The following is a 25,558-nucleotide window of genomic DNA, read 5'->3' as shown; positions in this document are numbered from 1 at the left end:
TGGGCAAAAATTTCTTGAGCAATAACTCACAAGCACAGGCAACCAAAGCAAAAATGGAGAAATGGGATTGCATCAACTTAAAAAGCTTCTGCACTGCAAAGAAAACACTCAACAAAGACACAACCCACAGACTGAGAGATTATGTTTGCAAACTACCCATCTGACAAGGGATTAATAACCAGAATATATAGAGAGCTCAAACTCTACAGGAAAAATATATAATAATTTGATCTAAACATGGACTAAATATTTGAATAAACGTTTCTCAAATGAAGACATACAAATGGCAAACAAAGCATATGAAAAGGTGGTCAACATCATTTATCATGAAAGAAATGCAAATCAAAACTGTAATGAAATATCATCTAATCCAAGTTAAAATGGCTTATATTTCCAAAAGACAGGCAATAACAAATGCAGGTGATGAGGATGTGGAGAAAATAAAATTATTTCTGATAATACTACAGTCTATTCCTGCTGTCAGACACAGGATTGCTACCACTACTGAACTTACAATGCATTCTGCTATGCCTGAATATTTTCATCCAGCAATGCATATATCTTAGGAAGTGAAACATTTGCCTATTCTTCTAGATCAGGGGTATGAAACTTTTTCTGGAAAGGGTCAGATAGTAAATATATTGGGTTTTGTAGCCTGTGAGGTCTCTGTCATAGCCACTTAAATCTGATTCTGTAGCACAAAAGAAACCAAAGGCAATGAGCAAATACATAAATGTTGTTGTGTTTCAACAAAACTTTAGATACAAAAACAGAAAATGAACTATTTGACACTCAGGCTATAGCTTACTCATTCCTGTTTTATATCACTGCATTGTTCTATTACCTCTTCTAATTAGACTCATTAATTTAAATGCACTTATCTTTTTTATAGTGTTAATAGATTTTACATTCTCCAGTTTCATAGTTAAGCTGTGTGTGTTTGTGTGTGTAAGACTTTAACTATTTCAGCAGAAGTAGCAGCATCTAAATATTAAGTATGAGATTGAAGCTTCTTAATTCTCATTATACATTGGCCAATGACTATTAAATATTTATAAGAAGTGTTAATCTTTGCAAAATAAAATGTTAAAAAAACTCACCAAACTATTATAGAATGTTGAGATCTAACATGTCATTTTACCACAAAAGAAAAGATAATTGAGAGGTATCATAGTTCCCAGAAGGTATGAGGTATTTTCAGGTATGAGAAATGTTTCTTTGACATATGTTTATGGTACTTGGTGGCATTCCTGCACGTGGCAGGTGCAGGTAAGGGATTCATACCAGGTAATACAACCCATCAAATATTAAGTCAAACGTTTAGTCAAATAATATTCTGTACCAAGGAATGGTAAAATATGAAGTCTTTTGTCAAATATATCTCTATAAAACCTGAAAAAATAACCTCAAGAAAAAAGAGAGTAAACATTTGGGAACCATTAGCAATGGAAGGTAAGAAAAAAATTCAAGTTATACTAGATAAATCAAAAAGCTCTTCCTCTTTTACCCATTAACTCTCCCCAATATCAAAGCAGAATTAGTGAGAAAAAGTAGTAAATGAATGAAAGAACAGAAAAATGCCTCCTCTGTCCTACATGCTAAACTCTGAGCATTAAGTCAGAGGGACTCGTGGAATTAGACTATTAATTATGTAAAAGATAAAAGATTTGATCTTATATTCTACTATATTTTTTTAAACTTGAAAATTACACTGTTAAGATTTGAAAGTGACCTAAAAATCTATGTGACCTACCTTTCCAGGTTGTCAAGAAGCAAAAAAGAGAGATTGGACTCATTGTGTTTGAAAGGAATAATGTGAGAGGGATCAAGCTGTTGTTTGGTTTTATTCCATGGAGGTACGCCTTTTTAGTAAATAAGCTAAAATATATATATTCCTTTTCTCTAGCAATTCAACTTTTTAATATTTATCTTCTCATTGCCCTTCACTTACTTCTCCATAATATTTTACCTGTAAAACTCACAGAAAATTAAAATATTAAAAATAAAGTAGAGGAAATAATGAAACTAAGAATACAAGGAACTTTCCACCAATGAAATAAAATATAATTCTGAAAATTAAAAGAGTGCACTAATGGAAAACAATATGCATAGCTAGACATATAATTGTGAAATTTCAGAGGAAAGAGAGAAAGAGAAACAGAGAAAAAAAAGATACATCTGTTTTCTGTCCTGTTTTTTGACTTCTCATAAACAATTCTGGACTCTAGAAGAAAGTAGAAAAGTTTCTTCAAAGATCTGAGGAAAAATGATTTTTATCTTACAATATTATACTAAATAAAATCAAATAAAAGCCATATCAGAACTCAGAACGCTTGCCTTTTATAAGCTCCTTATTGAAAAGAGACTTGATATTTTTGCAGCACCAGGAAGTAAACCCAGTTAGGAGAACATATAGAATTCAGAAACGAATAGATCTAATCCAGGAGAACACTGCATGCTCAGAGACTAACTAGTTCAATATGGAGAAGGCAGACAAGGAGTTCCAGAAGGAAGTTATCCATGATAAAAGGAGATCTCATAGAAAAGATAATACGCTTGACACATTAGAAGAATTTTCTAATAAGATAAAATCTAAAAATATATAAAAAACTAGAAATACTAATAGATATTCCTGCAAAGATAAAAGTGTGCAAAAGAGAAAATGAAATGGAACAGACTATATGGCCACGAAGCAGAATTTGCTATGATTATATGAATTGCCAATTTCCAATTTTGAGGGTTCAACCTGTAGACAAAGCACACAAGATGTATGGTTATAGACTGTAACACAAATGTAACCAGGTTTTTGAGGAGTCTCAACTTGCTCAACTTGTTAACACATAAACACAAAATGAGGTTTTATATTTTTCCCTGATGACTGCTCCTGCATTGTCTTTCAAATGTACCTCACTATCAAACCTCACTATCCTACTGTGCATCATATATCCTAATAACGTCTTGGGTAGATTCTATAATTTTCTTTTACTTTAAGCTGCTTAAATATTCTCTTGTTGGTATTAACATTTCAGTTTTGCTTATTTTAAAGCTATAATATCAAACTTGCTTCAAAGTACTTATCCTACTGTTACAGGAAAGGGTTCCCGATCCAGATTCCAAGAGAGGGTTCTTGGATCTTAAGCAATAAATAATTCAGGGTGAGCCCATGGAGTAAAGTGAAAGCAAGCTTCTTAGTACAGTAAAGGAATAAAAGAATGGCTACTCCATAGATAGAGCAGCCCTGAGGGCTGCTGGGTGCTCATCTAGATGGTTGTCTCTCGATGATAAGATAAACAAATGGTGGATTATTCCTGCCTCCCACTTTTAGACCATATACAGTAATTTCCTGATGTTGTCATGGCATTTGCAAACTGCCATGGCACTGGTGGGAGTGTAACAGTGAGGTAGACCAGAGGTCACTCTCATGGCTATCTTGGTTTTAGTGAGTTTTAGCCGGCTTCTTTACTGCAACCTGTTTTATCAACAAGATCTTTATGACCTGTATCTTGTGCCAACTTGCTATCTCACCCTGTGATTTAGAATGCCTTAATCATCTGGGAGTGCACCGCAGCTGGTCTCAGCCTCATTTTTTCCAGCCCCTATTCAAGATGGAGTTTCTCTGGTTCACATGCCTCTGACACTACCACCCAACCTAAGACAACGTCGTCTGGTCTGAACTTCAAGTGACTTATAATGGCAAGGAAGTGATTTGTGCATTATAAAACACATTTTTTTCTCTCACAATGTTCTCACCCTTCTATCTTCAAATTCTAGACTGCCAAATACCTCTTACCTGACAATTAATAGTGAGGTTAGAAGGGAGACCACATAGCACCATCAGGAATACAACAGACTTCCAGATGGGTAACAGAATGCTAATGGACATTTCCTGCAGGCATTTCTAATCTTTATGAATGGTTCCCTTGAATTGTCACCCTCACCAGCTTTCAAAGACTGTAATGCATCCATTCTTTTCCCTCATGATTTCAGGGCATGAGGTGGGAAAAGGTAATGGGAGAATGTAGGCTAGTTATGGAACTCCCAGTAAGCCCCATGGGAAGAAACTGGTCTTAAACTGCATTTTCAGCTAATATGATACCATTGTAGCATAATTTTGAACTTAGAATGTGAGACATTTAACGCATTTTGTACTCAATTTTACCCATAGTCGTAATTTCAGCACAACAGGAAAAAATTGTTATACAGTATCCTTTTTTTGCTATTATTAGCAATTTACAAAATTGAAATCGATAAGAAACTGGCAGGTAGAAAGAAAAGGAAAAGAGTAGGGTTGCTAAAAACTTTTTTACAAAGTGCAGAGTCTAGAAATAGAGGTATAATTAAGTTATATAAGTCATAATTGCTATAGATAAGTTAAATAATATTAATGATTTCGTTTTCTTGGACAGCGAGAATGTGAGGAAATGTGGAGATATGTATATGAACTAAATCTTCATCCATGATAATGGGATTTAAATGGATCATGTTTAAAATGATAAACATTTCCAATATGCTATAAACTCAAAAATATGCTAATATTTTAACATATTTAATATATTAATATAATTTGAGTTTATAGCATATCATATCAGAAAAGTTAAAACCTGAAACGATTAAAGATGGCTTTTTTTTCTTTTTTTGCTCAGAAGTAGGACTCGTGGAGAAGAGTGAGGCAGGATTATTGCTTTTTATTATGATCCCTTTTGTATTGTTTCTGTAAGCCATATGGGCAAATATTTTTTATTTAAATTACAAGATAATATGTATTTTGGCAATGAAGTGGTATATTAGATATGGTTATGCACTAATGTGGAACTGCATACCAGTATTACTTTTTGGGAAAATCTTTTAGTAATTCATGCAGAACTTGAAGCATGTCACTCTTTATAACAGTTACTTAAGTTAAAAAAAGAAAAAAAAAAAAGTCCTAAATGATGATGATACAATAAATGTAACACAGCACAATAACATTTATAATGGTAAAAAATCCTAAATAAACAATAAACATTATTAATACAGAGGGCTGAGGAAATTGAGAGATCCTAATTTCATTCTTCTGTGTTAGATTCACTAAATGTTTTGCTTTTGAAGTTATAGACAGAACTCTTGGACACAACAATTACTGTATCTTTGTCTCTCTTTGATGATCTTTCTGTCTATGGACATTCAGATTAGATTTGTTCTCTCTGGGAATCTCTTCCAAATTACACTTTACTGGAAGAAAATGTTTTCTCAATTAGCCCCTTAGATCTGACCTGGTGAATGTAAAGATAGAAAGAAAATGGAGCTGCAATAAATCAGGTGTACTAATATCATTCTATCTCTTACATAGTTTGGGGAAAATAACCACGCAGAAGCATACAGGTGGTGCTCTACAGAAATAAACTTCACACAGAAATAAACTTTATGATTTTCCAATATCAATGATTAAGTAATTTTTAGTGATTAGAGTTATTGATAAGAATAATTTCCTAATAAATTTGTCCACATTTTAATGATTTTAAGTATACACAATGATATTCAGGAACTAAAATAGTACTGTATACATCAAAGTTTCCATAGAATTTACAAAAATTAAGAGTATTAATACAAGTACACATTTTTCAAATTTAGTAAAGTCTCTATTAACAATTCCGAAGTAATACAATAATGATTCCATTTAGTTGGAAGTAAATACAAATATTGACACTCAATATTGTGATATAACATTTATAGAAAGCCTTTTTGTTTTGTTTATAACTGTCACATAATAATTATACATATTTATGGGGAACAGTGTGATGTTTCAATACATGCATATGTTGTACATGCTGTAGGAGTAATTTTGAAATAAACGGTCATGACAATGTTTAATTAGACCAATTTAGTGAGTCACAAGCAGTGGGTTTTTTAATGAAATTGAAAAGAAAAGAAAAAGGATAAAAATATCAGATAACACTTGCAAGTTTCATAAAACTTTTATTTCTGTTAGCTATGTAAAGAAAAATACACGCTCATATGTATATGATGAGTTTATACTGTGAGAGCCAGTCAAAATAGCAAAGCCTCCTTATATACAGGACAATGAGCCTTTCAAATTTGGTGAAAGATGAGAATTTATTTGTGCATGTGTGTGTTTGCAAGCATCTTTGAAAAAGTTCATGCACCAAAATAATAAAAATGTATATACCTTTTTCTAAGAAAGATGTCTCCCAAAAGATACAAATAGTCTCTAGTCTACATAAAATCCATAAGAAATTTCTGGAGAATTACATTTGATATTTGTTTTTGAATGCATAGCAGATGCCTTATTGCTGGTTGCTGCATGCCTGTTTGTGTACCATGTGGTGATTATTACATTACATGCTGAGCAACAAGTCAGCTGGAGAGCACTGGAAGAAAAATGGGTACTTCGTGAATAAACATTTGTTTACAGATCACATTATGTGTGACCACTGTTTTGCAGCTGCTGTTGTTAGTCCTTTGTCATAAATTGAAACAAAACCAATATGAAAAATGAAAGATTATTTCGTTATTCATAGATGCTGAATTTATGTAGCCTTCAGGAATATTTTTGTGATGCTGTTATCAGAATATCTTTAAGTGGGAATAATATTGCATTTCTCTGAGTATGTTAGCTACCTATCTTCTTTCCTAGGTCAAATTCACAGGTGACAAATGACAGATAATTAAAAACTAAAGGGAAAAAGAAAAAGGTCAATGGTAAAGCTATAGCTGTCCTAAAACATTTCTACTCTTGAAGAGGTCTCTGAAGGTTAATTCTCACTGGCAAAGTAACTGCTTTGGATTGCATTCATTTTGAGTGATGAGCGAAGTAAAACCTATACATGCTTGCTATTGCTGATAGGAGAAAGTATCGATTAGGACAACACAAGAAATGAGTACGTTTATATTCACGAATAAATTATTTCTTTCCTTTGCGTAATGTGGATAATTTTGAATATCTTTTCAATGACAAATGAGCTGGCATCATGTGATAAGGAACTATTACAAAAATGGCTTAAAGTTTTGCATACAGCTTCTCAGTGTAATTTCTAGATCTATTGAATATCAGCTTTTACTGGTGATTATTAAATATTTAAGTTCTCCTTTAACCTAGTGTTCACAATTTTAATCTATTTGTTTTTTTCTTTTCTATTCATTTTATTGAGGAAAATGTCATTGTACAGAAAATATTGTCATCTTAGTTCATTTATTTTTGGAGACGGAGTCTCCATCTGTCACCCAGGCTGGAGTGCAGTGGCACGTCTCGGTTCACTGCAACCTCTGCCTCCCTGGTTCAAGCGATTCTCCTACCTCAGTCTCCTGAGTAGCTAGGACTGCAGGCATGTGACCCCATACTGGGCTAATTTTTATATTTTTGTAGAGACGGGGTTTCACATTGTTGGACCAAGCTGGTCTCGAAATCCTGACCTCGCGTGATCCACCAGCCTTGGCCTCTCAAAGTGCTGGGATTACAGGCGTGAGCCACCACACTCGGCCTTAGTTCATTTTTTATCTGCATTATAAACATACTCACATAGCACTGTCATTCTCATTCTCCAGTACTAGCAAATATGATTTTTTTGAGAATATTTTATAACCTAATATTTGACTTAAAGGATGAGAAACTGAAAAGGATATATAGAATAAGTATTTTTTCTTAAGGAAATTACTAATTATGACGATTATTATGATGATTAATATTATTATGAACATGATTAATTAGTCCTATATGTTAAAGTATTTGTATTTAAACTATAAAAAGTCAATGCCGTACAATTAAGAAAAACATGATATGAATAAGTAGAACATCAGATAAATCCTACTTATATACACTAGAATTATTTTTGAAAAACAAAACCAAATACAAAATCATCCAGAAATGTCTAATGATTCCTATTAGATACGTGGGCCACTCAAAGTAAAACACATCTTATTAAAAAACTAACAAGAAAGAATAAAAGTTGTTTCTTATTTGTAAATATATACCAATATTAGCTTTATTGTGCAGTTAAATTAAAATTTAAATAACATGGTTAAGCTAGTATGAAGCTATTACTAAACATGAACACAATACAAATGCCTGTACAAAATGGATTAATGGCTAACTAAATACTCTAAAGAGTTAAAACACAGAAAGTTTCTAAATGAAATTAAGTTATGTTAAACAGAAATGATATCACTACTCTGAAATTTGTCAGATGATTTTATCGTAAATATTGTAGGGGTGAAAGTTTAGAGATAGAACATTGCAATGACAAGATATCTGTGGTTAGGACAGAATTGTCAAGGTATATGTGGAGCTTCACCTAATGATTTTTTTTCACATAACTGAGCTGATCTGAAAGAAAAATATTGAAATAAAATGTGTTTACCAATACGTTTAACCCCCCAAATGGGAACACATTAGTAATATCTTATGTGTTTATTAAATAATAAGCACGATAAGCCATCTGTAAGTTTTGATTTATGTAAATAAAGATATATGACTTTCACAGTAATTCTGACTTATGTAAGTAAAGATACATGACTTTCAGCTTAATGCAGGAATAATTTTAAAAGTATTTCCTGAAAGAAGTAAGCACAAACCCTCTTTGAAGAAAAGGAAGACTGTTGTAATGATTTTCCAAAAACAAATACCATGTTATCTTACATTCAAAAATGACAAAATTAACAAAAAAGTTACGATGAATTACAAACACTAAACACAAAAGACAGCACAGACATCATAATCCTTTATAACTGGAGTTACTGAACAAGTAATATAAAACATGTATGATTAATATGCTCCGAGAAACAGAATATGTGAAAATAAGATCAAATTTAAAAATAAGAGACTTTTCAAAAGGAATAGATTATTCCCCTAGATACATTGGGAAGTAGTAGACCCCTGCTGACATCTTGATTTTGGCCCAGCAGTACTTACTTTGGATCCTAGCCTTCAGAACTGCAAGTCAATTTTGATTGTTTTAAGTCACTGAATTTGTGATAATTTGTTATGGCAATCACAGGAAATAGCACTATATTTTCTGAGCACATTTTAGTAGTCAGAGTCAGAAAATATATTTTTAGTGAAATCATGAGTTCATACTGTAACCTCCAATTCAAATTCAGTACCACAGGATGCTTTATTTTATTTTGTATTTTTATCTTTTTTCTTTCCTACTGAGAACTCGAGTTTCCAACAATATCAATATTTCATGACATTCCTCTATCTTTGAGTAAACATAAAATAACTTCAAAGTTACCACACAAGTACTTCTACCAAAATCAAAAGTAAAAGTTGAGATTTTGTTGTACTAACATTTCTTATTAGAATGTATTTCACTAAGTGTGTAGAATCAGAGTATGTATTCTTATTTTAATGTGGGTTCATCCACATCTTCAGAGTATTTCTTTAATCTTTTTGTGTTTAATTTAATTTTTTTTGAGTATTTAAAGTATTTACAAGTTCAAAACTCAATATTAAGTGAAAAGTAGTAGTCTTGCTTCAATTTTACTCCATCACTCTGTACCTATCCACCAAATGTATAATCAATATTTTAATTAGCATCTTGTTTTCTCACTTTTTTAGCATTTACATTATATCCTGTAATTCACTCCATATCAGCTAAAAAATAATATCTTCATTCCTTTTATTAACATTCTACTTTGAGGTAGTTATTGAATTACATGTAGAGACAATAAATAATCAGAGAAATCCTATATATGTTTTACCTAGTTTCCCCCAATGGTAACATTTTGCATAACTATTTTATGTTGTCATGACAAAAAATAGAAATTGATACACTCTATCTATTCATGTTTCACCAGTGTTGCACACAGTCATTGAGTGTCTGTGTGTTTATTTCATACTGTGAAATTTTATCACATGTCACATGTAGATTCATGTGACCACTGCCACAGTCAGGATATAGGATAATTTTATCACTGCAAGAATCTCTCATGTTGTGTTCTCATAACCACATTCACATCCTTCTCCCTAGACCTTCGCAAACCCTGGAAACCACGAATCTGTTCTTCATTAATATTATTTTGTCTTTTTAAGAATGCTGTATACACAGAATCCTATGGTATGAAATATTTGCAGATTTGCATTTTTTCCACTTAGTATAATTCCCCTAAGACCCCACCAAAACTAGAAGCAGCTTAGATATGTGGCTTTCACAGAGAGGAATGGAAGGGGCAAGTAAATACAGCAGCTTCAGCAGAAACATCCAGGTACTCTCATTGGGACTAATCAAGGAAACAACTTGACCCACAGAGAATGGAGAAAAATAAAGCAAGATGACAGCCCACCCAGGAGCGACATGGAACCAAGGGAACCTCTCAGAGGGAAGGGAGGGCTGCTATCTTTGCTGTTTGGGCAACTTAGCCATTCCAGCCTGTGGGCTTTGGAAAGGTCAAGCCAACCAGTGCATAAGCAGTTCCCCAGCACAGCACAGGTGCTCTACAAAGGCATGGCCAGACTGCTTCTTTAAGCAGATGCCCATATGAGAAAGGTATAGGCCCTAGAAGAGGAAAAACAATCTTAAAACATATGAATTAAGTAGGAGGAATCACTCTAACTGATATTGAATCTCACTATATAGCTATACTATTGAAGACAATGTAATATTGTTAGACGAATAGACACATAGATCAATGGAAAATAAAATTTAAAAAAACAGAAAACAAATACAGATTCACACAAATGTGCTGGACTGATTTTTGACGAAGATGAAAAAGCAATTAAATAGGAAAAAAGACACCCTTCTAAACAAATGATATTGAAGCAACTGGGTACACATTAACCAGAAAAAAAGGTAAACTTTGACATCACTCTCACGTCTTATATAATACTTAACCCAAAGTGGATTGTAAACTTAACTATAAGATATAAAACTATGCAATTTTTAGAAAAAAAAACTTAGAGGAAAATTGTTAAGATCTAGGGCTAGGCAAGTGGTTCGTAGACTTGACACCAAAAACATGACCCATAAAATGAAAAACAAAATGATAAATTGGAAATCAAAATTGAAAATATTTACTGTGTGAAAGTCCTCATAAGGAGGATGAAAATACAAGCAATGAAGAGATAAAATATTTGCAACCTAAATATCTGATAAGAAACTTATATCTAGACTATATAAAGGCATCTTTGTAAAAACATAGTAAACATAAGCAAAAAAAAATCCAATTAAAATGGGCAAAATATTTGATGGGACATCTCACTGAAAAAAAGACAGGGAAACCTGATAAATAGGAGTGATTTTCAACATCATTAGCCATTAGGAAAATACACATTAAAACTAGAATTAAATAGTACTAAAAACTTATTAAAATGACTAAAACAAAAAAATGTGACAAGTGGCAAGGATGCAGAGAAACTGCATCCTATATGTATTGCTGATGGGAATGTAAAATTGAACACTATAAAACAGTTTGACAATTTCTTATAAAACTAAAAATTTGATTACCATATGGCACAACGATTGAACTCTTTGACCTTTATCCCAGAGAATGGCTATATTTTTGTTTACAAAAAATTATACACTAATGCTCAAGCAGCTTTATTTATAATATTCAAAATTGGAAATGACTCAGCTGTTATAAGATATGTGATGAGCTAAACCATCCATTTCATAGAATACTGCTTACCAATGGACTAGTGATGGACACAAAACTAATCACAAGGGCATTATGCTGTGTGAAACAGCTCATCTCGAAAGGTAACATAAAGTATGATCCCATTTTCAGAACAATTGTGAAGAGAGAAAATTAAAGAGATGGAGAACAGATTTGTGATTGCCAGAGCTTATGGAGGAGAAGTAGAAAGATGGCTCTGGTCTTAAGTTGGTAGCACAATAGATACTTGTGATAGAACTGTTCTATATCTCCACATTGATAATGATCATACAAATCAGCAAATGTTATGAAATTGCATAGAACTAAATATATGCACACAAAATAGTGCACGTAAAACTGGTAAAACCTGAATAAGTTTGGTGAATTGTATAAATGTTAATTGACACCGTACTATACGAAAAATGTTATCATTGGTTATCACTGAAACTGGGTGGTAATTTTACATGAAATTTATCTGTGTTGTTTCTTTCTACTGAATGTGAATTTAAAATTACTTCAAAATTAAAAACTAAAAAGATTCAGCACTGTTAGCATCTTTCTTTAAACATTATATATATATGTATATATAAGTGTGTGTATACACACATACATATATATTTAAGTAAGTGTATAATAAGCATTGATTTTCCCCATTTATGAAGTTTAATAAGTTAAAAGTCTGTGAGTAAAGTAGCATTATTTATTAAAATCATAGATTTTTCATGTCATGTTGGTCAAACTGTCATTCTGTATGCCGTACAGCATTTCCAAAACAAATCATAGTAAGCCATATTTTACCTCCTCTTTTCCCCTGTCAATATGGATACATCAGCAAAAGTTATACAGTTTAAAAACTTTCAGTTCTCCAGCTTTCTTTTCTCAATTCTAAATCTAAGATTGAGCTAGAATATTTAGCAGTTCAACATTTTCTGATTTCTTGTTACCTGAGTGACCAACTGGGAAATAAAAGTGAGATGAAATGAAACTGAAAGATAATTGAAGTTTCCTCTGTTCTCCTGTCAGTTTGAGAGAATATTTAAATAATGTATTGTTAAATATTGTATTGTTTATTGAGAAATAAAAGTGAGATGAAATTAAACTGCAAGATAATTGAACTTTCTCTTGTTCTTCTGTCAATTTGTGGGAATATTTAAATACTAAAATATTTCAAGCAAATGAAGCTGTTATTCTTAGCTCTTCTGTCCAAAGCATCACTTTGTATAATTTCTCATTAATTAAATATTGTATGGTTTACACTGATTACAACTATATGCACTTATTAGTTTATTTTTTCAAAAACAAACACAAATTTTACTCTCCTCAATATATCTACTATATCACATTATTATTTTCTTACCACACTGAAATGCAATACTTCTAAGAATCATCCTAAACCATGATGGCTACATCTGTTAGTGATATAAAGGAAGAAGTGCACAGACATAATGATAACCAAAAGTAAAAAATACAGTTATTCTCTTCTGAAACTAAGGGTATACAAGATGGAGATAAGATATAGAACCACCTGCGTGATACAATACAGAGACATTCTAATGGTTCTCAAATACTTTCTTTCTACCAGATGCATACTGTAGAGTAGAATCTAAAATGTTCATAATGCTCACAAATAAGGAGCAGACTTTTAAAGTGCATTTCAAGGAACACTCATTTTATTTTATAAGATGTGAATAAGTATCCTGCACACACACACACACACTCATACTCTCACATATACATAGACACACACATATATACATAGACATGTATATATGTATATATCTGATAAAATTTATGTATATGTAGTATAAAATAACTGAAAAGTATCAGGATACAAGAGTGTAAAGTATTGCAGAACTTCAAAGAGATTATGAACAGTAGTTATCTGAGGGAAGAATTAATCTTCAAACATATTTGAATAAAGAATTCTCCACCTTTTAAATGCATAAAATCTACATAACATTTCCTAACTAATTCTGTGAAGCTAATATAACTGATTCCAAATGAGGTAATAAGATAACAAGAAGGGAGAACTGCAGAACAATATCACAAATCCAAGAGCACATTTTAAAAAGAATATACATCATGAAAAAGTAGGATTTATTAATGGAATACAGGAATGATTCAACACAAACAAAATAATTGTAACACACTGCATTAATAGAATGAAGAGGGGGAAGCACATAACTATTACAATTGATGCAAAAAAAGCATTTGACAAAGCCCATCATCCTTTTCTGAAATAAAATATTCAACAAACTAGGAATCGAAGAAAATTTCTTCAACTTAATAAAAGGCATGTAAGAAAAATATACAGCTAACATCATACTTATGGTGAAAGACTAAACATTTTTCTGTAAGATCAAAACAAAAAAAGGATTTTTTTCCACTTCTCTTCAATATTGTACTAGAAGTCATGGCCAGAGAAATTAGGTAACAATAAAAGTAAAAAGTATCCAGATTGGGAAATAAAGATTAGAATTCTCTTTATTCATAGATGACATGATCTTATATATAGAATGCCACAAGTAATCCATAAAAACTATTATATTTAAGAAATTAATTCAGAAAAGTTGCAGCATACATCAACATACAAAATCAGCTGTATTTTTATGCATTAGCAGTCTTAAAGTGAAATTAAGAAAACAATTGTATTTGCAATAACATCAAAAAGAATAAAACACTTAGAAATAAATTTAGCTAAGGAGATACAACTCTTGTATACTTAAAACTGTAGAACAAGGTTGAGAGAAATTAAGGAGTAGATAAATAAGTGAAAAGATATCTCATATTCATGCATTGAAAAACAATATTGTTAAGATAGCAATACAGCACACATTGGTGTAGAGATTCCATGCAATAGCTATCAAAGTTTCAACTGCCTTTTTTGAAGAAATGACAAGCTCACCTTACAACTAATATAGAATTTCAAGAGAACATGAATAGCCAAAACAGTCTTGAAAAATAATAAAGTTGGAGGACTCTACATTTTCCCATTAAAAAAAAATGCAGAAAAAGGAAGTACACCAAGCTGAGGAAAAATGATACAACATGGAAACTCACTTCTATAGAAAAAAAATAAAACCAGCTTTTTAAGAATATATATATTATATATACATTTATATAACTTATATATCAATCTATTGGATGTATTAATTAGATTCATTGTTCATATAAATTGAAGACAAGATATTATATTTGAGTATTATACATCTAATACTATATATGTATTATATATAACTTCTTGCTTTCAATTTATACATTCATATGAATTTATAAATAGGTATATATGTGTGCATATATGTGTATGAGTCAATAAATATGCATATATAAACAGATGACTACTGTAAAGATAAGCTAAATAATAGCAAATAAAATAATGTGGAAAGGTCTTACATTTTATGTGAAGAAAAACAGTGATAACCCCATATAGACATTGGAAATTAACAATAAGTATTACAAAGGCCAGAGAAAAAGCTAAAAAATGCAAATATTTAGGCATGAAAAACAGATGAAAGAGTATTTGAAAAAATATTTAATTCAGTCATAAAGAGGAAAATAAGCAGAAATAGACAAAAACAAAGGGACCAAGTTGAAAACAAATGAGTAATTGTAAATGTGAATCCAAACATATCAATATCAATAATGACATTTAAATATTAATGGAATAAATCCTCCAATATAAAAGTTGAGATGAATAAAACTCATTAAAAAGCTGCAGCCAACTTTATGTTGTGATAGGTTGAAGAAAAATAGATGGATATATATAAAAAATAGCATCTTAAGTAAGAACAAAAAGACTGGAGTCACTATATTATAATCAGATAAGTTAAACTTGAAGTGTAGGAGTATTAACATAAACAGAGACATTTCATGATTTTATGGCAAATATGAAAATTTATCAGTGAGATGTAGCAATTGTAAATATGCATGTGCATTATAAATGGCATTCCAAATACATAAAGCAACACTTAACAGAAATAAAGATAGAAGTATATAATTCCATGAGTATGCAGGGAAATATTACCTGCATTCGTAGTAAGGCAGCACTCAACAACTGAAGAATAAACTTCTATTAAGTGCATATGGCAAGTACACCAAAAATGGATCATAAGCTAGGCCTTAAACAAGTTTTAGTACATTTTAAAATAACTGTAATCATATTGACTACATTCTCTTGCAATAATTGTATTGAATTAGAAATCAACGACAATAATATTTCTAAGAAGTTGTTCTGTGCAGGAAATGAGCAAGGGGAAAGGAAAAGACACACACAATACTTTTAAGGGTAAGCAGTCTTTATCCCAAGTATATGGCAATACAGATATAATAAGCAAATCATATAATACACAAATCATATAATAAGCAAATTGCAATGAGAAGGGGAGAAGGGAAAAATTATATATATATATATACACATATACACACACACACACACACACACACACACACACACACACATATATATATATATATTTTTTTTTTACACTCACCACATGATTGAGGATTCATCACCAGACCGAGAAGGAACAGCCTGGGCTCCAGAGTCAGCCTCTCCACTCACTAGACTGTGGAGGATTCATCACTATACTGGGAAGCAACAGCCTGGGCTCCAGAGTTGGTCACCTGTCCTTGCACAGATGAGGAGAGGTCTCACGAAGCTTTGGTGCGGTCTGGGACCCTAGCTCCTCTTTGTGTCATGAGTTGTTTGGCGTGAGGCCCAGTCACAAGGGCCCTTCATGACTGGGCATAAGGAACACAAAAAAGTTAACTTGTTTTTGAGATTGTCTGTTGTTTTTCAATAACTAACATACAGGAACAGATTGAAATAGAGATTTCTCTGAAACGGTGCTGGATGAACGCCTCAAAGGGCTCACACAACCTGTTCCAGGACTTGGTGACCATTGTTTGTGTCCATGTTCAATTGAGTTCAAATTTAATATTCAACTTTTCCTCTACAGAAGTATAAATTTCAAATACCTAAAAATTAAACAATACACTTTAACAATACACTTTAAATTATTCATGGTTCAAAAGTTCAAAGAAGAAAAGGTACCCGGATAACAAGGCATCTGGTTAGTCTCGTTAATATTCTTATAGTAGGGGATCTGACATTATGTGCCTCCTGCTGTGTTGCAAGAGGGGTACTGATACATGATGTACGTAATATATTTGATCCCAAATATGAATCATAAGCACCCTTAGAAGTAAATATTTGGCCGGGTGCCATGGTTCACACCTATAATCCCAGCACTTTGGGAGGCAGAGGCAGGTGGATCACCTGAGGTCAGGAGTTCGAGACCAACCTGGCCAACATGGTGAAACCCTGTATCTACTAAAAATACAAAAATTAGCTGGCTGTGGTGGCAGGTACCTGTAATCCCAGCTACTTGGGAGGCTTAGGCAGGAGAATCACTTGAACCCAGGAGACAGAGTGAAACCTCCAGAGTGAGCTAAGATAGTGCCATTGCACTCCAGCCTGGGTGACAAACGTGAAACTCCGTCTCAAAAAACGACAAAAAAAAAGTAAATATTTATGTCAGTCCAGTATATGCAGTTTCTATAAATTAAAAAAGCCTGGTTATAGCAAAAATTATTTCAATGAAACAGACACACACACACACTAAACACACACACACCACACACACAAGAAAAAGAAATCATTCTACTTCAACAGAAACTAAAAAGACACAAACAAATAAAATGGGTAAAATTTTATAGAATTATAATGTAACAAACATTAAAAAGCTGCAATCTCTTTTGAGATTAACGTGTATAAATTTGCATATATTCATGAATCAGAGTATTTGCATAACATGCAATTATTTTTAATTTTCAAATGTATAATAATATTGAGGTTATGCAGAAAAACGTTTATTAAAAATGTCTACTAGAAGTAGACAAAATTTGAACTGTTTAGGGGTGAAGTGGGATGATGCTGCTAATTCAAAATATATTCTTAACAAAAATATGTTTGAATATATATATGTGTTTGAACTAGAGAGACAAAAATCAAATCTAAAATAACATCTGGTGACTCAACTCGAATACTACAAGGATTTAATTGTAGTACATATCCTTGAAATAGGCACGATGTTGTTCAAAATAAAAAAAGTTAACAATAACACATCTTCTTATAAAGAATACCCTAGTCCAACATAGCTGTGAAAGTAAACTCTCCTGAGTATTTTAAAAAAGAGAAATTACCAATACAACATAAAAAATAACCACGAACAAGAGAGAAAGGGATAACCACTTTAATTTTTTTAATGTGTCTGGCAACACTTTATATCAAAATTTAGCCAGAAAGTAATCTAGGAAACCCCAGACATTCATTCCTTGCAGAAATATTAAGTAAAGAACTAGAGGTGCATAAAATATCTTTGTAAGTGCCCTGATAAGCTATGAAAGAACTATAGCAATCAAGCAAATGCTCCTTGGCTCTAAAAGCTGTCTTTAAAATAGTAAGAAACTTTATGTCTGAGATCATTTTCTGGGGCTGTTGTAACAAAATACCACAGACTGTGTGGCTTAGAAAACAGAAACTGGTTTTCTCATTTTATGGAGGCTGAGGAGTCCCAGTTTAAGGAACCAGCAGGGTTGGTGTCTGGTGAAGGTTCCCCGCTTTTATTGCAGATCGTCGCCTTCTTGCTGTGTGTTCACATGGCTTTTCTTAGTGCAAAAAAGGGGAGAGGAAATAAGGCAGGGAGGGACAGAAAGAGAAAAAGAGAAAGCACTCTGGTGTCCATTCCTATAACGACTCTAATTCTACCAGATTACATATCAAATAAGAAACACTAGACAGTAACCCAAAGGCATTAAAAAAAAAAAAAAAAGAGTTCTCCAGTAAAGGTAAATACATAGAAAAATATAAAAATAAGTATCGTGTAATTATTTATAACTCCACTTTTTATTCCTCTACACAATTTTAAAGACAAAAGTACAAAAATGATTATATATCTATGTTAATGGGTACCCAGTGTACAAAGATGTAATTTGTGACATCAGTAACATAAACATTGATTTAACATAAATACAATGAATCGATACCAAAAAAAAAAAAAAAAAAACCCAAAGGATTAGAGTTCTCAAATGCATTTGAAGTAAAGTTGATATCAATTTAAAATGGGCCATTATAACTATAACATGTTATATGTAATCCTTAAGGTAACCACAAAAAATATATATAGTTTTTTTTTTTTTTTTTTTTTTTTTTTTTGAGACGGAATCTCACTCTGTCACCCAGGCTGGAGTGCAGTGGCGCCATCTCAGCTCACTGCAAGCTCCTCCTCCTGGGTTCATGCCATTCTCCTGCCTCAGCCTCCCAAGTAGCTGGGACCACAGGCGCCTGCTACCACGCCTAGCTAATTTTTTTTTTCTTTCTTTTTTTTTTTGTGTGTGTTTTTAGTAGAGACGGGGTGTCAGCGTGTTAACCAGGATGGTCTCCATCTCCTGACCTCATGATCTGCCTGCCTCGGCCTCCCAAAGTGCTGGGATTACAGGCGTGAGCTACCGTGTCCAGCCAATATAGCATTTTTGTTTGTTTTTTGTTTTTGTTTTGAGACGGAGTCTCGCTCTGTCGCCCAGGCTGGAGTGCAGTGAAGCGATCTGGGCTCACTGCAAACTCCACCTCTTGGGTTCACGCTAGTCTCCTGCTTCAGACTCCCGAGTAGCTGTGACTACAGGCGCCCGCCACCACCCCCGGCTAATTTTTAGTAGAGACGGGGTTTCACCGTGTTAGACAGGATGGTCTCAATCTCCTGACCTCGTGATCCACCCACCTCGGCCTCCCAAAGTGCTGGGATTACAGGTGTGAGTCACCGCACCTGGCCCAATATAGAATATTTTTTAAGTGAGAAGGTAATCATAATGTGTCATTACAAAAAATCAAACATAAATGCAGTAATGGAAAAAAATGAGGAAGAAATAAATATAAGGCATACAGAAAACAAAATGGCAGAAGTACTTTCCTATCAACAATTACTTTATATATAAATGGGCTAAATTCCCCAAATAAAAAAAAAATAGATAAACCGAAAGGATAAAAACAAAACAAAAAGATTGAACTATATGCTGTCTACAAGAAGCTCGCTTTATATATAATCACACTCATAGTTTGAAAATAACAGGATGGAAAAAGATATTCTATGAAAATACTAACCAAATGAATGGAGAGGTGGCTACAGTAATATCAGACAAAACGGGATTTACATTAAAAGCTGTAACAAGAGACAAAGAAAGACATAACATAATGATAAAATAGTTCGCTAAAAAGATTTAATAATTATAAACATGTATGAACCAAAAATTTAACCCTAAATACATGAAGCAACCATTGACAGAATTAGAATGAGAAGTAGACAGTTCTATAATAACACGAGACCTCAGTACTCCACTTTCAATAATGAATAGAACAACCAAACAGAAGTTTAATAAGAAAAGAGAGAGAGGAGCTGGGGAAGGAGGGTGACCCGCGAGGCTCGGCCCAGACAACGCGGCAGCGATGTCCGCGAGCCAGGCCAGTGCCGCGGCGGAAGCGGCGGGGCCTCGCGCGTGGCAGGGCGGCCTGGGCTTCGGCCTCCTTCCGGTTCCCTGAAGCTGTCCCGCCGCCAGTGCGAGAGCAGCAGCAGAGGCGGAGGCTCCAGCGCGTCTCTCTCTTCGCCGCTCAGCCTGAGCCAGGGTAGGCCAGGCGGCCCGGTTGTCTGGAGGGGGATCCGCTGCCCGAGAATGGGAATTCTCTTCACCAGAATATGGAGACTGTTCAATCAGGAGCACAAAGTTCTCATTGTTGGGCTGGGTAATTCAGAGAAAACTACCATCCTTTACCAATTTTTGTAATAGTTGCTGTGGACAGTACAGACAGAGAGAGGATTTCTGTAACTAGAGAAGAACTCTACAAAATGTTAGCACATGAGGGCCTAAGAAAAGCTGGATTGCTGACTTTTGCTAATGAACAAGATGTTAAAGAATGCATGACTGTAGGATAATTCTCTCAGTTTTTGAAGCTAACTTCTATTAAAGATCACCAGTGGCATATCCAGGCATGCTGTGCTCTAACTGGCGAGGGATTGTGGCAAGGACTTGAATAGATGATGTCATGACTTAAGATTAGATGATCTCTACTGACCTCTTCTCATGGACTTTGTATGAATAAAGTGCTGGACTTTACCTGAAAGCTGCAAAAGTTAAAGGTTTAGATATATTATAATGAACTGATTTAAACATTTGCTGTAAGAAGAAAAATTAGTAACACTTATTTGAAAACAAAAATGAAGTCTCACCTTCCAATGTGCTTTCTCATTAGTTTTTTCCAAAGAAAGTAATTAAAGCTGTGACTGACATTTTTCTCATAATGAATCTTCTCAGGACGTTGTGGAGCCTGTGGTAAGTACAAAGGGCGAGGAAGACATTTTGAATTTTAAGAGCTTTGTTATCAGTAGTTGAATGTTGTTTTCTTCTTGTTCCATTAAGTCAAAATACAAATCAGCACAGATATTCAGTTTCCAATATTTTAAAATGTAATGTTGCTTATGAAAAGTATTTTACTTAAGGTTGTGTGTGTAATGTGTATATACCTCAAGTTCAAGTTAATGGCTTTGATTTATGTTCTAAAGAAAAACAACACAAGCATAAATAATATCCTTAGTTATAAACATAATGAAATAAGTATTGGCATTGGTATTAAATGCCATCTTATACGTTCTCCCTATGTTCTCTGTATTGTACTAACCAACCTCTCAAATCATGGAGCTGCTTGTTTAAAAAAAAAAAAAAAAAAAAACAATGGAAAGGAAAAGGCATGACATTGTGTATGGACTTTTTGTTGTTGACCAAAATCGCACAGATGGAAACATGTAATTCAACAGAGTGGGATAGCTATCAGATTCTTGGCTTAGTATTACTAATGGGCAGGATTGTACAATGAGCAACTATCAGATTATTCCTTTCAATGGTTCTTACGGCATCTAAATTACTGAATAAGTTATTAATCCATTAATCAGTGAATCATAAATTATGACTAAAATTATCAAATGAATTCTCATCATCAATTGAAAACTGTTACGTGAAACATATCTACCCAGAAAAGTAACATTCTAGAAATACTATTAAACAACTTAGCTATACAATTTTTAAGTATTAAATTATATGTCAAGCAGTTAAAGTGAATTTCAGAGTAAAAGTAAGGCATGTTTCTGAGCAACATTGATAATTTCTTAATTTGCAAATTTCTTCTTATTTTGGTACTTGGAATATAGTGTGAGACTTTTTATTTCTAAATTCGTTGTATACTTTATTACATAAATGCATATTTTGACAATTATAAAATGCAAGTGTTTTTGAATGATTTTAGGAATTTGGCTTAAAAATAAAATAAAATAGAGTTAGAACAACACTGTAGACTAATGTACATATATGGAATACTCCACATAACAACAGCAGAATAATCTTTTTTCTGAAATAAACACAGAACATGTTAGTACACAAACTAGTCTTGATAAATTAAAAAGACTGAAATCATACAACATATGACAGTGGAACAAAACAATAAATCAATAGCAGATGGAAAACTGTAAAATACCCAAATATATAGAAACTAAACAATACACTGTTAAATAACCAATGAATTAATACAAATAAGAGAAATTGGAAATATCTTGAGACAAAAGACCATGAAAACATGACATATTGAAACCCATGGGATTTAGCAAAAGCAAAGCAAAACAGAAAATTAATAACTCCAAACAATTACAATAAAAGGCAAAAAAATCCTCAAATTAAAAATCTAATTCTATACTTTAAGAATGTAGAATGAAAAAAGTAACCTTAAAGTCCACAGAAGGAAATGAAAAAGATTAGAGTAGTGGTAAATACCATAGAGAATACAAAATCAGTAAAGAAAATCAATGAAATGAAGAGCTAATTCTTCAAAAAATGAGCAGAATTTACAAATTTCTAGCAGAATTGATTAAGAAAAAAAGAGACAAGGCTCAACCAAAGCAAAAAATGAAGAATAGGACACAACTACCTTTTGACAGAAATAAAAAGGATTATAAGAGTGTACTATGAACAACTGTACACCAGCAAACTAGATAATCTAAATGAAATAGATGAATTCATAGAAACATACAACATACAACATATCAAGAATCTGTTATAAAGAAATTGAAATTTTGAATAGAACTGTAATTAATAAGAACAACATCAGGAGTTATTAAATATAAAGTGAACTAACAATAAAAAATTCCCACAATGGAAAGTTAAAAACAAAATGGTTTCATTGATAAATTTTAACAAACTTTTACAAAATGTTTAATGGAAATTCTCAAACTCTTCCAAAAAAGTAAGAAAAGAAAAACTTCTAACTCATTCTATTGGGCCAACATTACCCAGATAACAAAGCCAGACAAAAACACTAGAAGAAAAGAAAACTACAGACCCATCCCCTTATAAGTATTAGTGTAAAATCATGACTAAAGCACTTGCTAAATGAATTATCAGCATATTAAAAGAATTAAACATCAAGGCCAAGTGGAATTTATTTCCGGAATGCAGGGAAGGCTCAATATTCAAAACTCATTCACTGTAATAACACCATATTAACAGAGTAAAAGAGAAAAAAACCCATAATTATCTAAATTGATGCAGAAAAATCATTTGACATAATTCTACACTTTGCATGGTAAGCTATTTAAACAAATTCAAAATAAAAGGAAGTAATTACCTCAATATAATAAAAATCATATATGAAAAACATATGGCTAACATCATATATGATGATAAATAAGTGAAACCTTTTCCTGTAAGGTAAAGACTAAGAAAAGAATATTCACTTTCAACACTTGTATTCATTATAGTACTGGAAGTCCTAAACAGAGTAATTAGGCAATAAAAGATTTAAAAGGCATCCAGTACATTCTTCTGTCAAGCTTACCTAGTTTATATATAGAACTAAACACTTATCTAATTAAAATGAATTAATCATTTTTTCTATTCATTAAAAGAGGTTCCTAAAAAGAACTATGTTCAAGAGAAAATTATTCCTACCCAATTCAAGAGCTAATGAAAATACAAAACTTTTGATTTCACTCCTTTGAGCTGTCAAAAGTGACAGAATGATGAGGCATATAATTGACAAACAGCATCAAACTGTACTCTGAAATAAAACTGACTGTTCCCTGGAATATACATAAATTAGTGTTTGATACTACACAGAATAAATTCGGTAATGAAAAAGGCATTCCAAAAATCATAACAGTGAAAACACTTATGGAAAATGCCTGTCAAATTTGCGATTAGGATTGCACATCCTCCTTGAAATACATGCAATTCACAATTGTGCTTAAAATATAGCAAATTGTTTTCCTTGATTGAAGTAAGGTGCCAAATTGAAATAGCAAGAGAAAGGTGCCAAACTGAAATAGCCAATTTCAGATTGTGAGTTCCTAGCAATATGAAAGTAGAAATGAAGGGAACGGAAACATAATTTAAAAAGAGGGTTCGTGAAGTTTACACACTAACCAAAACTGGCAACATTTAGTCTTCAAAATTAAATACAAATTTATTCAAACAGCTCTACTATGAGACACAATATTTTTGCTGAAGTCTACTGTAAAAATAATTTTCTATTAAATATATATTGATATAACTTTTCATATTCAAAGACTATGCCATTTTCAAAAGTATTCTGGCAAAAATACAGTTTTTTCCTAAGGAAAGCACAGTCATATAGAGGTGATAATATGCCATATCTCTCAAATGCCAAGAATTTTTAAAATCTCATGAAATTTCTGAAGTAGAAAAAAGTTACCTGCCAAATTTGAATTATCAAATTGGTTTAATTGACTAAACTACCCCAAACAGGAATGTTGCGAGAAAAATTTAGACAGAATATGAGGGATTCTGTAATGTTAAGTAAAATACCTGCGCAAGTAGAGAACATAATTGTAGTGGAAACATTTGTCAGTGATGGGATTTTAAATGTGTACTCCACTCATCTGAAATATTAAAATTCAAAAATTATAAATATGTGAAGCTTCAACCTTAAACTAGTAGAGAGAGTACAAATTAAACGCATAGTAAATAGAAGAAATGAAATAATGTGCATCATTATGGTAACCAATAAAATAGAAAACAGGAAAAAATGGTATAGAAAATCAATGAAACCAAAAGCTATTTTTAAGATCAATAAATCTGATCAAATTATAGCAAGACTGATCAGAGAAAAAATACATATGATATAACTTACCAATATCAGGGAGTGAGAAGATAGCAAGAAAATAAAAATATTAAAAATATAAGATAATATGATGAACACATTTCTGCCAAAAATGACAACTTACATGAAATAGGCAGATTATTTGAAAGATACAAACTAACAAGGCAAATCAGAAGAAATAGATAAAGTGAATAGCACTATATTTACAAGAGATATTAAATTTGTAGTTAATTCTCCAAAATACTTCCACTCTTATTTCATTTAACGTTATGATCTCCAGTTCCATTTATATTGTTGCAAATGACTGAATCTCATTCTTATTTGTAATTAAATAGTACTCTATTGTGAATCTTTACCATATTTTATTTATCCATTCACCTTGCTTTATTTTGATGAACACATACATTACTTGCAAATCTTCGCTATTGTAAGCAGTCTTGCAACAAACATAGAAGTGCAGATATCTCTTTGATATACTGATTTTCTTGTTTGGGAGTACAGCCATGAGATTGCTGGATTATATACTAGCACAATTTTTAGTTCTTTGAGTAACCTCCAAACTTTTCTCCATATTAGTTGTATTAATTTACCTTCCCACCAACGGTGTAGAAGGGATTTTTTTTTTCTCCACTTCTTCATCAGCATTTGTTATTGCCTGACTTTTAGATATAAACCATTTTAACTGGGGTAAGAAAATATTTTATTTTAGTTTTGATTTGCATCTCTCTGATAATCAATGATGTTGCTCCCCTTTTCATA

The 25,558-nt window shown here is 32.4% G+C and overlaps 1 pseudogene; it reads left to right on the top strand.

The window, feature by feature from the left end:
* The first annotated feature begins 20,310 nt into the window (after positions 1-20,310).
* Positions 20,311-20,699, top strand: LOC112427765 (ADP-ribosylation factor-like protein 5A pseudogene; annotated as a pseudogene).
* Positions 20,700-25,558: the final 4,859 nt, after the last annotated feature.

The sequence above is a fragment of the Macaca nemestrina genome, chromosome X (genome assembly GCF_043159975.1).
Source record: "Macaca nemestrina isolate mMacNem1 chromosome X, mMacNem.hap1, whole genome shotgun sequence".
NCBI lineage: Eukaryota > Metazoa > Chordata > Mammalia > Primates > Cercopithecidae > Macaca > Macaca nemestrina.
The sequence above is the reverse complement of the archived record's forward strand: the minus strand, read 5'-3'. Positions and strand labels throughout refer to the sequence as shown.